This window comes from Gavialis gangeticus, unplaced genomic scaffold, assembly GCF_001723915.1.
Source record: "Gavialis gangeticus isolate Ggan-Ray unplaced genomic scaffold, GavGan_comp1, whole genome shotgun sequence".
NCBI lineage: Eukaryota > Metazoa > Chordata > Crocodylia > Gavialidae > Gavialis > Gavialis gangeticus.
The window spans coordinates 11,092,129-11,105,864 of record NW_017728992.1 but is presented as its reverse complement, the minus strand read 5'-3'; the positions used below and the strand labels follow the sequence as shown (position 1 = coordinate 11,105,864).

Genomic DNA, 13,736 nt, shown 5'->3' with positions numbered 1-13,736 from the left:
CCTTTCAGCTAAACCCAAAGTGAAATGCCCTGGGTGCCTCTTTTGTGCTACATATGCTGGTCAAATAAGTCTTACCATTTCTAACCATTACCTGCCCTCATTTTCCTCTTTTCAACAGCAGTTAGTTGTGTGTCGTGTTGTCCAGTAGTCACTGCCAGTGGCCTCTATGGCCGTGTCCAGATGACCACAACCATGTAGTATGTGATGCTGCAGATCCATCTGTGGTGCCACACACTACACATTCAGGCATTCCCTGCACTGCTACCTTGAAGTGTGGGGTTTTCTTTTGACCCCAAGTGATCAGGCGTTCTCCAGGGAACTAAACAAAAACTTCTGTGCCTGTCTGGATGTGGCCTATGCAGTTTTCTGGGAAACAGGAGCTCACACCTAAGAAATCCTGCTTTAAAAATTTCAGGTGTCTGGTATCAGGGGTATCTTTACTGAAACCAGTGCTATCTTTACTGACGTGGAGAGTTAAAGTCAGAATATCTGTAATGTTCATAGTATTCTCAAAACTGCTATTTATTTATATATTGAATATTTTCTAGTTGCATAACAACTTTCACTTACGTAATCAAAATGTGCAGTGTACTTGCCAACTAAGTAAGCTTCCCAGACACTCTCTGTTGTATAGCAGATCAATATTGTGTACTCATCATGTAAATGAGGAAACTCAGAGGTGTTAGGTTGTTCTCTATCACACAAAGACTCAGTGGCAGAGTTGGAGACTTTTTTTTGGCATCTCTTTCTTCTCAAACTACAGAAAAAAAATAATACAAGCTTATATTATTTTCCCTGTAGAGTTGTTACTGGAGTATCCAGTTAAGAGTAGATCCTCTGAGTGAAGCAAAGGTGTTAGATGAAGATTCCCTTACCTGCATTCCTAATTCCTACAATTTTTGTAGAGGCAGAAATTTACTTTAATGCACAAAATAATGTGCTGGTTGTCCAGCCAACTGTCTCAGGGTTAGGTATGAGGGACATTAGAAAAGTGAGGTTTTTCTCTTTGTCCATCCTCGGTCAGTCAGCTGAGGCTGCTCTGTAGAGTTGGGGATTCCATGTAAGTTCATAGGATCATATAATTATATTTAATCAGGGCTGGAAAGGACCTCAAGAAGTCATCTAGTTTAGGTCCCTGCTCAAGGTAGGATCATCCCTGACTAAACCATCCCAACCAAGTGTCTGTCTAACACTTTCCCACTGCTTCAATGGGAGTTGGATCTTGCCTGTCAGAGGCTTACTCCTGTACATAGGGATATCTATGCATCAGTTAGCCTCCGCACAGAAGCCCTGAACTAGCAAAATGTGAAGGGAACAAAAACTAAATTATTAATATCAGTAAAATATATCAAATGCCCCCCAGGCTCTTACTGTTCCCTTCTCCTAGATTAGAAGCTCTCAGCCTTTTCAGAGTGAGAGCATCCCTCTACAATTTTTGTTTCAGTTTGGCAGTCCCCAGTTGAGAACCACTGTTGTGGTTCTCAGCTCAGCTTATGTCAGTGGTTCTCAACCAGGGTGTAGCAGCGGCCACTGCTATGGCCAGGTAAATGTACCCCATGTGTCTCTTGCAGTTAGATTGTGAAGGGCTGTGGCGTGAGTGCCTGCTCCACCTGCATTTGGGTTATTTGAACAGCCTACAGGAGGCAAAAGAGTCCGCATTTGCCGTAACCCTTGTATATTTCCATATTTCGCATTTTTTTCCATCTCCACACAGTCCACTTCATTATAGTCCAATATACAATTCAGGATCCATTTTCTGTAATGACCTTTCTTGATTACCTTCAAATTCTATCCTTCCCTTTTACCATTGTATCAGTCTCCCCATTAAAAATGCTGAATTAATAAAAACAACATTTTTTTTTTAAATTAGGAAACTTTCCTCATAAGTTTGGAACTTTGGTTTTAGAGATTTTTTCTTTGCAATTTTACATCATGAAATAGGGACCCTGTCAGGAAATATTATTAGCATGGTAACCTGCTCTGTGATATTTTTACATGCTGACTAGAGAGAAGGAAGACTTAGGCACTTGTGTACAATTTAATTGTAATAATTGTCATCTTACTCTTGACATTATGTTGCAAAAAAACAGCAAGAAGGAGGAGGACTCATTCACCTTTTTTATTTAGATGCTCTGCAGTGACTTGGGCAGGGTGGCATAGGATCACACTTATATGCATATTATATGTGCATAATATATGGTACAGAATCTGGTCGATAGTGAGGATTTTCATTTTATTTGAGTAAATAAGTGTCTAGTATTGTAAATAATTCTCAGTGTATTCATTTAGGAGGGAACATGGACATTCTTGATGAATTCAGCCCCGACATTTCTAGTACACTTCTGCTCATAAGTTTTGCTAGCACAGATTACTAAAAAGTGTGTTTTAACTAACTGGCAGGGTCCACCTACTGTTGGTAACCCCTGAGGATTGAAATAACCTTAACTCCTAAGGAAATTTCGCTGTTAGGTAAGGTGATCAGAATTTGGTATTTTTCACTATCAGAAATTATAAAGCTGCCTCTCTGGAAGTAGGGGCATGTGAAGGGAGGGATATTTCTCTTGACATTTTTAAGTATTACCCTTATAATGTTTGAATATTGAGGTAACACATCATTTTTTCTTTTTTTTTACTTAAAAGTTGCAGCAATGTCTTATGACACTATTCAGTGCTATTTTTTCACTCACATAAAGTGATTCACACCTAGATTAGTGCACCCACAAGGGACTGGGTTGCACTTTAAGCCTGTAATGCTGACCAAGATCTGAACTTTAATATATTAAAAAAAACATTTATTGTCTTTAATAACTGGTTCTGAACTTTTTATTATCCAAAAGAAAATCATATAATAGCAATATCAAATACCAGAGTTTAGAGAAACTCTCATATTAAAGAATTCTCTGAAGAGCTTTTCAAAATTGAAGAGGTATGGGCACAGAAAAGATGCACAATGGTACCTTGAGAGATGTGACTATGGATTTTGGCTCTGCAAAGTACACGGGAGGACTCCTGAGTGAACATTTGACTCTATGTATCCATCTAGTCCTCTAATAGTTCTTTCCTTACTAGTTACAGCAGAGAATAGAGAAGGTCTACATTTCTGGTGGGGGTGTGGGGATAGTTAGTACATGCTAGCAGGTCCTGCTTTCATTTCCTTTAATTGAATTTTGCATCCAGTTCCTGGTGATGTTTGCTCCAATATAAGCAGATGAAATTCTAACTGAATTTTATAGATGGGTTGGTGTATACTTATAGCAAGGTAAAGTCAGATAGTCTAACTCTCTTCTATTCCTATCTAAAACTTCTTAATTGTATTTTCCATTGCAGAATACTAATGACATCCAAAATAAAAGTAGCAAAGAATTTCAGAAAAGGCTGCCTTAATCCTGTCCCAATCCCTGCTCCCTCTCTGGACAGCTCCCGACATGGCTGAACAGATCAAACAAATCTGAAACAAAATGCTTTCACCCAAACAGGCAGAACCCCAACAGGGGTTCATGGCAAACATAAAAACATTTCCTGACAGAGTTCTACCCATCTGAGTCACAAGCCCTGAAAGTCCAATGCGAAAGCTAAACCACCATTCATGGAATACACCCTCAGCTCTGTTGATTGCTGAGTGGTGGCAAGAATTAGATGAGTGTTGTGGAATCTCTTTCAAAGAAGACAGGCTACCCTCCACTTGGTCCAGCGCTTAAGAGCATGCTTTTCCAATACAAAATGTTCTTGCCAGCTAAATTTTTATATCTCATATTTCCTTACTAATCAGGGTTATTGAGAAGGTAGCAGCAAGCCAACCTCGGAAGCTACTCAACAGCAGCTCTTCCAAATTGGATGCCAGTCAAGGCCTTGGCAAAGAGAAGGCACTGATGGACAGTCTCCACAAAGTTGGAGTGGAATAAAGGTAATCAATATTGCTTGAAGCCAGTTAACCATAAGGTCCTAATGGTCTCATTTTTGAGAGCCTGGAAGAAGTAGGTGGAGTCAACATAAATGTTCTTTTCAGAAGTATCCTGGAGACCTCTTCTGTCCTGGGCTTCCTCCTGATCCAGATCCTGTTCTACTCTGTAAAGTCCCACAAGAATCATTCTTGTATAATGCTCAGCTCCATTGTTCATTGTTATCCCATGTGGAGACGGACATCACTTGGAAGTCCCCATACTGGGCAAGGTAAGTGTCTTGATGAAAAGCGATTGGTTCACGTTCAAACTAGATAGAACGAATCAGTGTTGGTAGGAAGAGGAAATAGTAAGTTGAGGAGTAGGCACTAAGGGATAGACTTAAGAACCTGTGTGATTGTATTCTACCCTGCTTGAATCCCTGCAAAAGAGTTCATAAAAATTGTTGTGGGTCCTCACTGACCTCTCCTCACTGTTTTTTTATGTTTCGGTCTTAAGGGTTAGATGGCAGTGGGCACATCTACATGTGCATTAATGTGCCTTTTCTAATGTGAATTAAATGTAGTACCTTCAATATGAGGTACTAAATTAATGTGCATTAGGCTGTGCTAATGTGCAGTAGCACATTTGCACACATTTTTGGGATGCTTAATGTGCAGTAGATTAATTTAGTGTACATTAGCGTAATGTCATGGTTTTCTACACAATACTGTAATGCACAGTAAAATAGTCTACTATGTATTAAAGTGCATGTGTAAACATGCCTTGTGTTACAAAGGTAGGTGCATTAAAGGATTTCAGGGACTTGTGCAAGGCGGAATAGAATTGCACTTAAACACTTAAGTCTACCTGAACATCCACTTCATGAAACAGAATCTGGCCCTAACCCCTTCTCTAGGGTCCAAGATCCTGGAATCACACAATTTAATCAGAATCTGCTTTCTAGGCCTGAAGATAGCAAAGAAAAGTGTGAAACTCTGACCTGAATCTGACCAAATCAAAGGTTTCTGCCTGAGTCTGCAGAACCTGAAAACAGCCATTTGAAGGAGGATGAAGTGAACCATGCATTGCAGCAAGGTAAAAATTTCAAGGCCTATTTCTTTATCACTCCTGACAGCACCACCACAGCAAAGGGCTCTGTTTGTGACATGACAAGAAGTGTTTAAGTTGGCCTTGTTCATCTGCCATTGCATATATGCTCTAGTTACTAGAGTAAGTACTGCTGTCCTACTCTGATTCAGTGAAGAGTGGAAGCTTGTCTCCTTGTAAGGAAAGATGTCTTCATACAGCTATGCCTGTGTCTCAGGAATGATTGAAGGTGGATAACTTTGCTCTTCCAAGTGGCAGTGTGGCTGTGGTATGAAGGGATTGCTGTGATGGGACAGCCAACAAGTGGCTACAGAATCAAATCAGTGTCTGAGGCCCCAGACTGTCTTAATCATAAGCATTTAGAATGTGGTACTAAAAGGGATTTACCAGATGATTGAGTCCAAATCCCTGCTACCATAGGCAGTCTCTTTGAATAATCACTGTAATAAACTCCACCTTAAAATAAATTCATGGTTTGTTCCTACTGCTTCAATTGGAAGGCTGTTTCAAAATCTCACTCTTCTTCTGGCTGAGAGCCTTCTTCTAATTTCTAGCCTAAATTTATTCATGGTGAGTCTAAACCCATTTTTCTTGTTCCAGCACTGTCTTTTAGGTAGCTCTTCTCCTTACAGTATTTATCCCTCTGGTTTATTTACAGAAATCAATTGAATCTCCTCTCAGCCTCTGTTTTCCTTGCTGAAGCCATCCAAGCTCTTTTCAGTCTCATCACATAAAAAGGCTCTCCATCCTGCCAGTCCTTTTTCCATCCAGAGTTTCTTCATTATAATTCATGATGCATTACAGGAATGGTAGTTCTCCAGCAAGCCCAGATCAAAAGATAGAATAGAGGCTGGAACTACAGTTCCAATAAATCACTGCACCACAGGGAATACAGCCCACAATTGCTTTGAGGTTTTTTTTCCCAGTCTGATTCAAAATTGGAAGAGTTCGCCTCAAAAATATTCCACTTGGGGTTGTTTCAATCCAAACAAAGGAAATATTTCATTTTGATTTTTCCTCCAGAAAAACTGTAAAAGTTTGGAAAATCAGTCTGCTCAGAAAATGTTAGTTTCTAGAAACTATGGTTTCCAGTGGAGATTCACTCTGCTGAGAATTTTTTGACATGCTCTAGTTGGGAGACTTAAGCATTGTGGTTTTGGATATCACAGTGATCTTGGTAACACTGAAAAAGATAAAGGGGTAGGTTAATACAGTGCTAGGGTAATATCGACATTGTCCTCCAGAACTTCTTAGGAATTTATAGGGGTTTCCAGATGCGCAAGGTCAAGGTATTTTCTTATATGTATCAGTATGTTTCCAAGTCTTTATTGCCTATGTTGATGATAGGCCTGTTATAACACTAGTTATAGAGTAGTAGTATTCCTGTGACTTTGAGTTGTTCCTGATTTACCCTACTGTAAGGGAGAGAAGACACCATGCACCCCTACCCATCTACCTACTCCTAAATCATTTATTTTCTTTCAGGACCACATTGCAGGTCAGTCAGAAGGATGTATGAATCCAGTGCCTTATCCAATGATTTGGGCAAAGTGTCAATATCATAAGAAAACTGAAGTGTTCTCATCTGATTCTGGGTTGCTAGGTGATAAATACAAAGATTTGAGAGAGAGAGCCATTATCTGAAGGAAGTTGTAATCTCTTATATGTCAGGTTTATCTATTGGCTCAAAAATAAGTTAAGATACTAAAAGAAGTGTTGACTATATTGAATGTCATAATGCAAATGAAACAAGTTACAAGTTAAAAGATTATTTTGGTTCTAAAGATACTGTTTATTCTAATGATGTCCTCCATTTATAATATAGAGGAGTATGTCAGAACTGGCCTAAGCTGGAATGAGCTTTTTAACAGCAGGCATTATAATAAAAGCTGGGGAAAAAATAGCTTTATAATTTTATTGCCATTCCCATTTAATAGAAAACTTAATGAGAGAATTCCTACTTTGTTTTTTATGGAAATAAATTAAAATTATCTAAAAGAATATGTGGTTGTGTCTGTTTAAATCATTATCTATAGGTATTTACTAGAATCTCTTGTTTTGCTCAATTCATATGGTTTGAAAGTACATTGAGGAAAGGGGATAGAGAGAAGTTTTGTTTTGTCCAAACCAAAAAGAATCTAGGCATTTCTTCAAATTACTGAAAGATCAGCAGAGATTCTGGGGGCTGAATCATTTTCCTGTATCATACAAGGAAATACTGGATGTTAATATTACTGACTAAAGCGCTAATGTTATTACTTAAATACTAGTATAGCTAATTATAACTAAATAATTTAGTTTCTCTGAATTAAAAAGCATAAGCAAGAGTTTAGACTGGCATGTAGGACAGGCAGAGGAAACCCTAGTAAATGCTAGAGTGCAAAGGTAAATACATGAGGTATCTAGGTAACTGCTGGGGTTTTTCGGTGATATCCTAACTGTATAGCTGGTAGAAATGCTAGACAAACTTTCACGCACACAGAGCCTTTCCTCATGTCTAGTAAAGATGCAGAGACAGATTAAGCTAAACAACACAGAGAACAATGGCTTACATCCAGCCTGGGTTTTTTGTAAATAAAATAATACAGCGTATTAGTGGCTCCATGGATCTGTGCCCATGCCTCCTCTGTGCCACATCCTGGAGTATTACCAGAAAATGCGCTCCAGCCATTTGATCCCACCAGATTCCAGAAATGAAACAACATAACCTGAGTGTGTGCCAGTAACAGCAGCTTGGGGCATGGGCTACCCATGAGACAGCTACCTTGCCTCATTTCTGGACATCAGTGTTAGTGGCAAAACAATCAGAGTTGGCACCCAGGTAAAAACATGAGGGGTGGGAAGGCAGCGGGTGAGGGGGGAGAGCAGGTTCTGTAAGCAGGGCTGCAGGGGGGCAGCAGACTTACCCATGCCAGAAACTCCTAAACAGTCTCTGGCTGAGCTGCTGCTGCTGCCGCCCTGCATGCTGTCTGCCCTGGCTGTTTTTCTTAAAGCAGTAGCAGCAGTAGGGGAGAAAGGAGTCCCCAACATGAGTAAGCTGTCACGGTGCAGGCTCTTGAGGGGTGAGAGGCAATTCCAGTGTGCATCCTTACTTGTCGTCTGTGGTGGATGCCCAACCTGCCCAACCCTAGTTACACAACTGGTCTATGTGCCTGAGCAGGAGTGAGCAGGCAAGGCACACTTCATGGAGGCATCTGTGGGCTGTGCAGTCATACAAATAGATACCAAAGGATCCTTCTGAGAAAAGGGCTATCTGCAGGGGATCCTTTTTTCTTCACACAGATCTACTGACTCTTGTGGCTCGTGGCCCTCCCTGGGATGGAGGGAGAAGCCGTCTCAGTCTTCAATAGTTTGTGCTGCTCTGCTGCTTAGGTCAGCAGAATGGGATTCTTACTGAGGAAACACAACATAGGAGCAATACATCATCAGAACCTCTCTCATTGGCTGATCAGGACTCCGGTGGTCAAAAAACGTTTACATACAAACCTCAGATACTTGACTTAACATTTTGTGAGTTCCATCCTTCCAGGTATCCCTGAATTACCACTTAACTGAAAGACCAACGAATGTAGTCACGGGTTATCATTCCCATCTTTAGTTCAACCTATTTGAAAACTTTCTTGTACATGAAATCCAGCTGAAAATCTGAATGAGACTCAATTGTGGTGTAATGGTTGCCAATTCAATTGTTTCATTAAGTACATTGGTTTGGTCCATTAGGTCCAATTAGGTTTTGATCTATTACTATTTATTGGTTCATTACATCTAATGTCCACAGGCAATGGGCCCAGTGCTGTTGCATGCTGTGTTTTAATAGCAACACATTTTTTTGTGTCTTTATTAGAAAGGTCATGCTTAAGCTTACCCAAGATTTTCTGTCCTAACCTAATAGGGCTAGAAGGAGCTTCCTGAGCCATCAAGCCTATTTCTGTTTGATTCCACCCCCAACACATTCATACTGTCACTGCGGACTAAAGACAGATCTTTTTTTCAATAGCTGGCCTGTGCATTCTGTAGGGTGACCACAAGTCTCACCTCTTTCAAATCAATTTTCTGTACAATAACACATCATCTTATTTAACCAACTAAGGGAAAGGAAACAGAATATATGCATTTTAGATTATTTTATAGTGTCTGAAATCCCAAATGATTCTGCTGTGATGGGTCAGCTCCTATCACATCCACATCATATCTTTCATAAAATACCTCCAGGTTCTAAAGGTTTAAACCTCGAGTCACAAGAATCCACACATTCGCTCATCTGATTTCAGTTTGAAAATGATTATTTCAATTTGTGGTACAGGAACAAAACCAGTGGAGTTGACTTGGGACTTTCAACTTAATTTGGGGCTGGTTCAGGTACTAACCTCTTAGTTTTGATTCATTTCTACAAATGACACAGCTTGATGTAAAAGGATTTCTATCGCAAGGGTTGAATTTTAAACACCACTAGACAACAGAACCAAGGTTGGTTTCTCTTGTGGCTCTGAACGCTCTTGTAACACAACTCAGTGATGCTGAAAATTCTGCAGTTCTTATTATTAAAACTCACAATGCTTGCTCTCCTTATTATCTTTTATTGATTAAATTATTTTTCTCTTGGTCTCTAGGTACCTTGGATCTCCCCGTGCCTAGAGTGACAGACGTACATCTCCAAATACTAACAGACAGCTTTGTCAGCCTCAAGTAAGTACAATGTACAGTCTTCATTAAAAACTGGAAAAATAAATAAGGATAACTAATGAAATGAGTACAAGCCCTTCTGAGCTGTGGTTGTTCAATCCAACCCTCTCTTAGGGATGTACAAATAATGCAAAGAGTGTTCTTCGCCAATTAACCTGACTAACTGGGTCAGAGGTTCAGGCTCTAGAACCTGTAGTTCTCTATAGTCATCAGCTCAGCTTGCCCTTTAACCATGGAAACCAAAAAGGAAAAGTTAGTACTTGTTTCTGAAGGGGCTCAGCTGACTTCTCCCCACTAGCCTTCCCTCTCTTTGAAGTTGTCCTGGCTCTGGCACCACGTTTCTTCAGCCGTTGTCTCTCAGCTTAGAATAATTCTTCCAAGCCCCTCAGCCAGCTGGCTGTGGGCTTACCACTGTCGCAGCCATCCCGGCCATCTTCCCGGGTTACATCCCGTGTGGTGTCACTCCTCTTTTCTTCATCCAGGTCCTTCACCATCTCTTCCTCTTTTAGGGGCCACTTTAACTTCACGGAGCAGTAACTCCAGAAACACAGCTCCTAGGGAGCTCTCTTTTCCTTTGCTGTCTCTTGCCAGCTCCTCGGCAGTATCAGCACTGTCGTCTTCTCCTCCTTACACATCCTCCCTCTTAAGATGCACCATTTTTTCTGTCCCTAGGGTTAGGGATGTGCATGGCTGTTGGTGTCTGTTGGCATTCAAATACATTTCTTCAGAATGGCATCTAGATAGAAAGTCTGCTACCACATTGGTCTGGCCAGGCCTGTATTTGATACAAAAATGAAAAGGTTGCAAGGCTTAGGCCCACCAGATCATGCAAGCATTATCAGTCTTCGTGGCTTGTAACCATTTTAGAGGAGCATGATCAGTGATTAACATAAACTCCCAGCTGAGAAGGTAATAATGGAAATATTCCACCCCCAATTTGATAGCTAAACTTTCTCTTTCTTTAGTTGCATACCTTTACTCTTGGGGGTTTAGCTTGCAGCTGGCATATGCTATGGGCTGATCCATTCCTTCAGTTTCCTGCAACAATACTGCTTGATTTGATGCATTGGTCTATAGGACAAAAGGTTGTTTGAAATCCGAAGTCTGAAGCACCACATCCCTGTAACAGTACTTTTTTCATTTTGTTGAAAGCTTTGAGGTGGGTCTCATCCCATTTTATTGGACCTGAAGCTTTCCCTTTCAAAGTGTTGGTTAGAGATGATGTTACTTCAGCAAAATGTGGGATGAAATGCCAATAATAACCAGCTAATCCTAGGAAGGCCCTCAGCTGTTTTCAGGTTTGAGGGGGAGAGTAGCCTCTTAGTGCCTCTATCTTATCTGCCAGGAATCAGATTCTGCCTTCACCAACCAAAAATCCCAGTTTGGCAGTTAGGCTGGCTACCTGAAGTTCCTGAAAGACCAATCGGAGACGTTGCTCCCACCCCTCTGAGTGTATAATAATGTCATCTATGTAGGCCACATATCCTTGATGTGGTGCTAGGACCCAATCAATGAGCCTTTGAAATGTAGCCACTGCACTATGCAAACCAAACAGCATATATTTGAATTCGTAAAGTCCTCAAGGTGTGCCAAAAGCTGTTTTTGGTTCATCCTCCTTGCAAACTGGCACTTGGCAATATCCCTCGGTCAAGTCTAATGTGGAAATGAACTTAGCCTACCCGACCTTCTCTAACAATTCATTAATCTGGGGCATTGGAAAAGTGTAAAATCTGGAAATTACATTTAGTTTGCAAAAATCTACACATAGCCGGAGTGAGCTGTCATGTTTAGGCACGGCTACTAAGAGACTTCTCCAAGGGCTTCATGATCCTGTGCCAACATTTTGTCTGTCTCCTTTCATATAAGATCATAACAATGATACTGGCTTCTCTGCCATTTCTCTTGTACCACCTTGTCCTCAGGAGTGATAATTCAGTGTCTTATCCCTTTTGTACATCTGGGAACTTCACTGAATACATCCCTAAACTCTCTTACTAGTTGTGATAATTGTACCCTCTGTCCCTCAATCAACTGCACTCCTAGGTAGGCCTCCTTTGTTACATCACGTCCTTCTTTAGTATTGGTATTTATCCTTTATTGTATGGGAGTGGATAATAGGCCCTCTCTTACCCTCCATAACTTCAACAGGTTGATATGGAAAATTTGTTTCTCTTTCTTGTATCCTGGCTGGAACACATCATAATCCACCGGGCCAATTTACTTATAATCTCAAAGGGTCCTTGCCAATTAGTGAGGAATTTACTAACGATGCTCAGAAGGATGCTTAGAAGGAGTACTAAAACTTTCTGTCCCACCTGGAATTCTCTCTGCTGTGCACCCTGGTTATATGATTCCTTTTGTTTCGACTGAGCTTGAAGGAGATGGTCCTGAGTGACCTCCCCGATTTTTTGTAACCGTTTCCTCAGCACGCTTACATATGCTGGCAGTTGAGGAGCTATAAATTCATCTCTCCCATATGGCATCACTCCCTTTTTCTTCATCCGGGTCCTTCACCATCTCTTCCTCTTTTTGGGGCCACTCTAACTTTACAGAGCAGTAACTATGGAAATGCGACTCCCGGGGAGCTCTCTTTTCCTTCACCGTCTCTTGCCTGCTCCCAGGTAGCATCAGCACTGTCTTCTTCTCCTCCTTACACATGCATAACCAGCCCTTTTGAGCTTCCATCATTTGCACAAATTTCAACTCGCAGCCTTCCCAGGAATCTTAATTGCTTAGGGCAGAAGGCATGCTATGGTGTCTAACTCTTCTAGCATCAATCCACTTCTAAGCAGAATAAAAAGTAGGTTTAAAATACATGCTTTTGTTAACATCTCTTTTATTCATGAAAGTGTCAGTCCTTTCAGAGTTTCCTGCAGATCTTATAGACTTTGGTGTCAAAGCCACATAGTCTGATATTTTTAAGTCAGAGGTTTTGATTCTTAAAATAACATACTGTAAGGTGAGAAAGTAATTGAAGCCTTTTCTAGATCTGAGTAAAGGAAATTAGCTAGAATAAGCTGACAGATGATAATTGAAATACAGCACGTAATAATAAAAGCACAATTTGAAATTGGGATATAGAGTTGAATTGTTTAATTCACTGAACTGAATGCAAACATTTGGCTATAACTGCGAAGACTTCTACTGGCAGTTACATCAATCCCTCCCTTAAGAATAATTATTTTTCCAGTGTTCTCTTTCTGCTCACAAGTGATGTCTTATGTTAAACTGAGCTCATTTTCCTGTGCAGAGTCCAGAGCTAGCAAAAATGGAAACTAGATAAAGCTAGTGCACTTAAGTGATGGTAAAACTGATAACACCACTAGTTATTAAGGTTGCCTTCAACTTGCTTGGAAGAATGGAAAAGGGCCAACATAGTGTCCCCTTTAAAAAGAAGGCAAAATGGAGGACCCATGGAAGTACAGACCAGTTAGCCTCACCTCAGTAACTGGGAGGTTACTGAAGCGTATCCTCAGAAAATACATTTGCAGTCATCTGGAAGAGGCAAGACTGATCACAAACACTTGGTATGGATTTATTAATAATACATTGTGTCAAACAAGCTTGATCTCCTTCAATGTAACTTCTTGGGTAGATGAAGGGAAAGGACTTCAGCAAGACTTTTGACAAGGTCCTTCATGACCTTGTCATAAACAAATCGGAGAACTGTGTGGATAGACACCATAAGGTGGATGGACAACTGGCTCAATAGTCCCAAGAAAAGGGAATTATAAGTGGATCCATGTCAGAATGGCAGGAGGTTTCACGTGGAGCCCCACAAGTCTCTGTCCTGGTGTGGGCCAGTGCTGTTCAACGTGTTCATTAATTATTTGGAGTCTGGAACAGAAAGCTTCTTGAGCAAGCTTGCAGACAACATGAAACTGAGAGAGACTGTGAACATGCTGGAGGACAAGAGTGCAACTGAGAAGGAACTTGACAGGTTGTGAAGTTCAGCTGGAACTAACAGGATGAAATTTAATATTGACAGATTGAAGATGCTATAGCTCAGGAAGAAGAATAAAAAATATAAATAGAAAGTGGGTGACACCTGTCTGAATGGCAGCA

General features: G+C 40.6%; 1 long non-coding RNA gene across 1 annotated transcript; it reads left to right on the top strand.

The window, feature by feature from the left end:
* Positions 1 to 3,343: 3,343 nt before the first annotated feature.
* Positions 3,344 to 9,673, top strand: LOC109299238. The gene is made up of 4 exons (XR_002097801.1): positions 3,344 to 3,904; positions 4,846 to 4,976; positions 8,271 to 8,517; positions 9,599 to 9,673. It is a non-coding gene; the product is annotated as an uncharacterized LOC109299238 (long non-coding RNA).
* Positions 9,674 to 13,736: the final 4,063 nt, after the last annotated feature.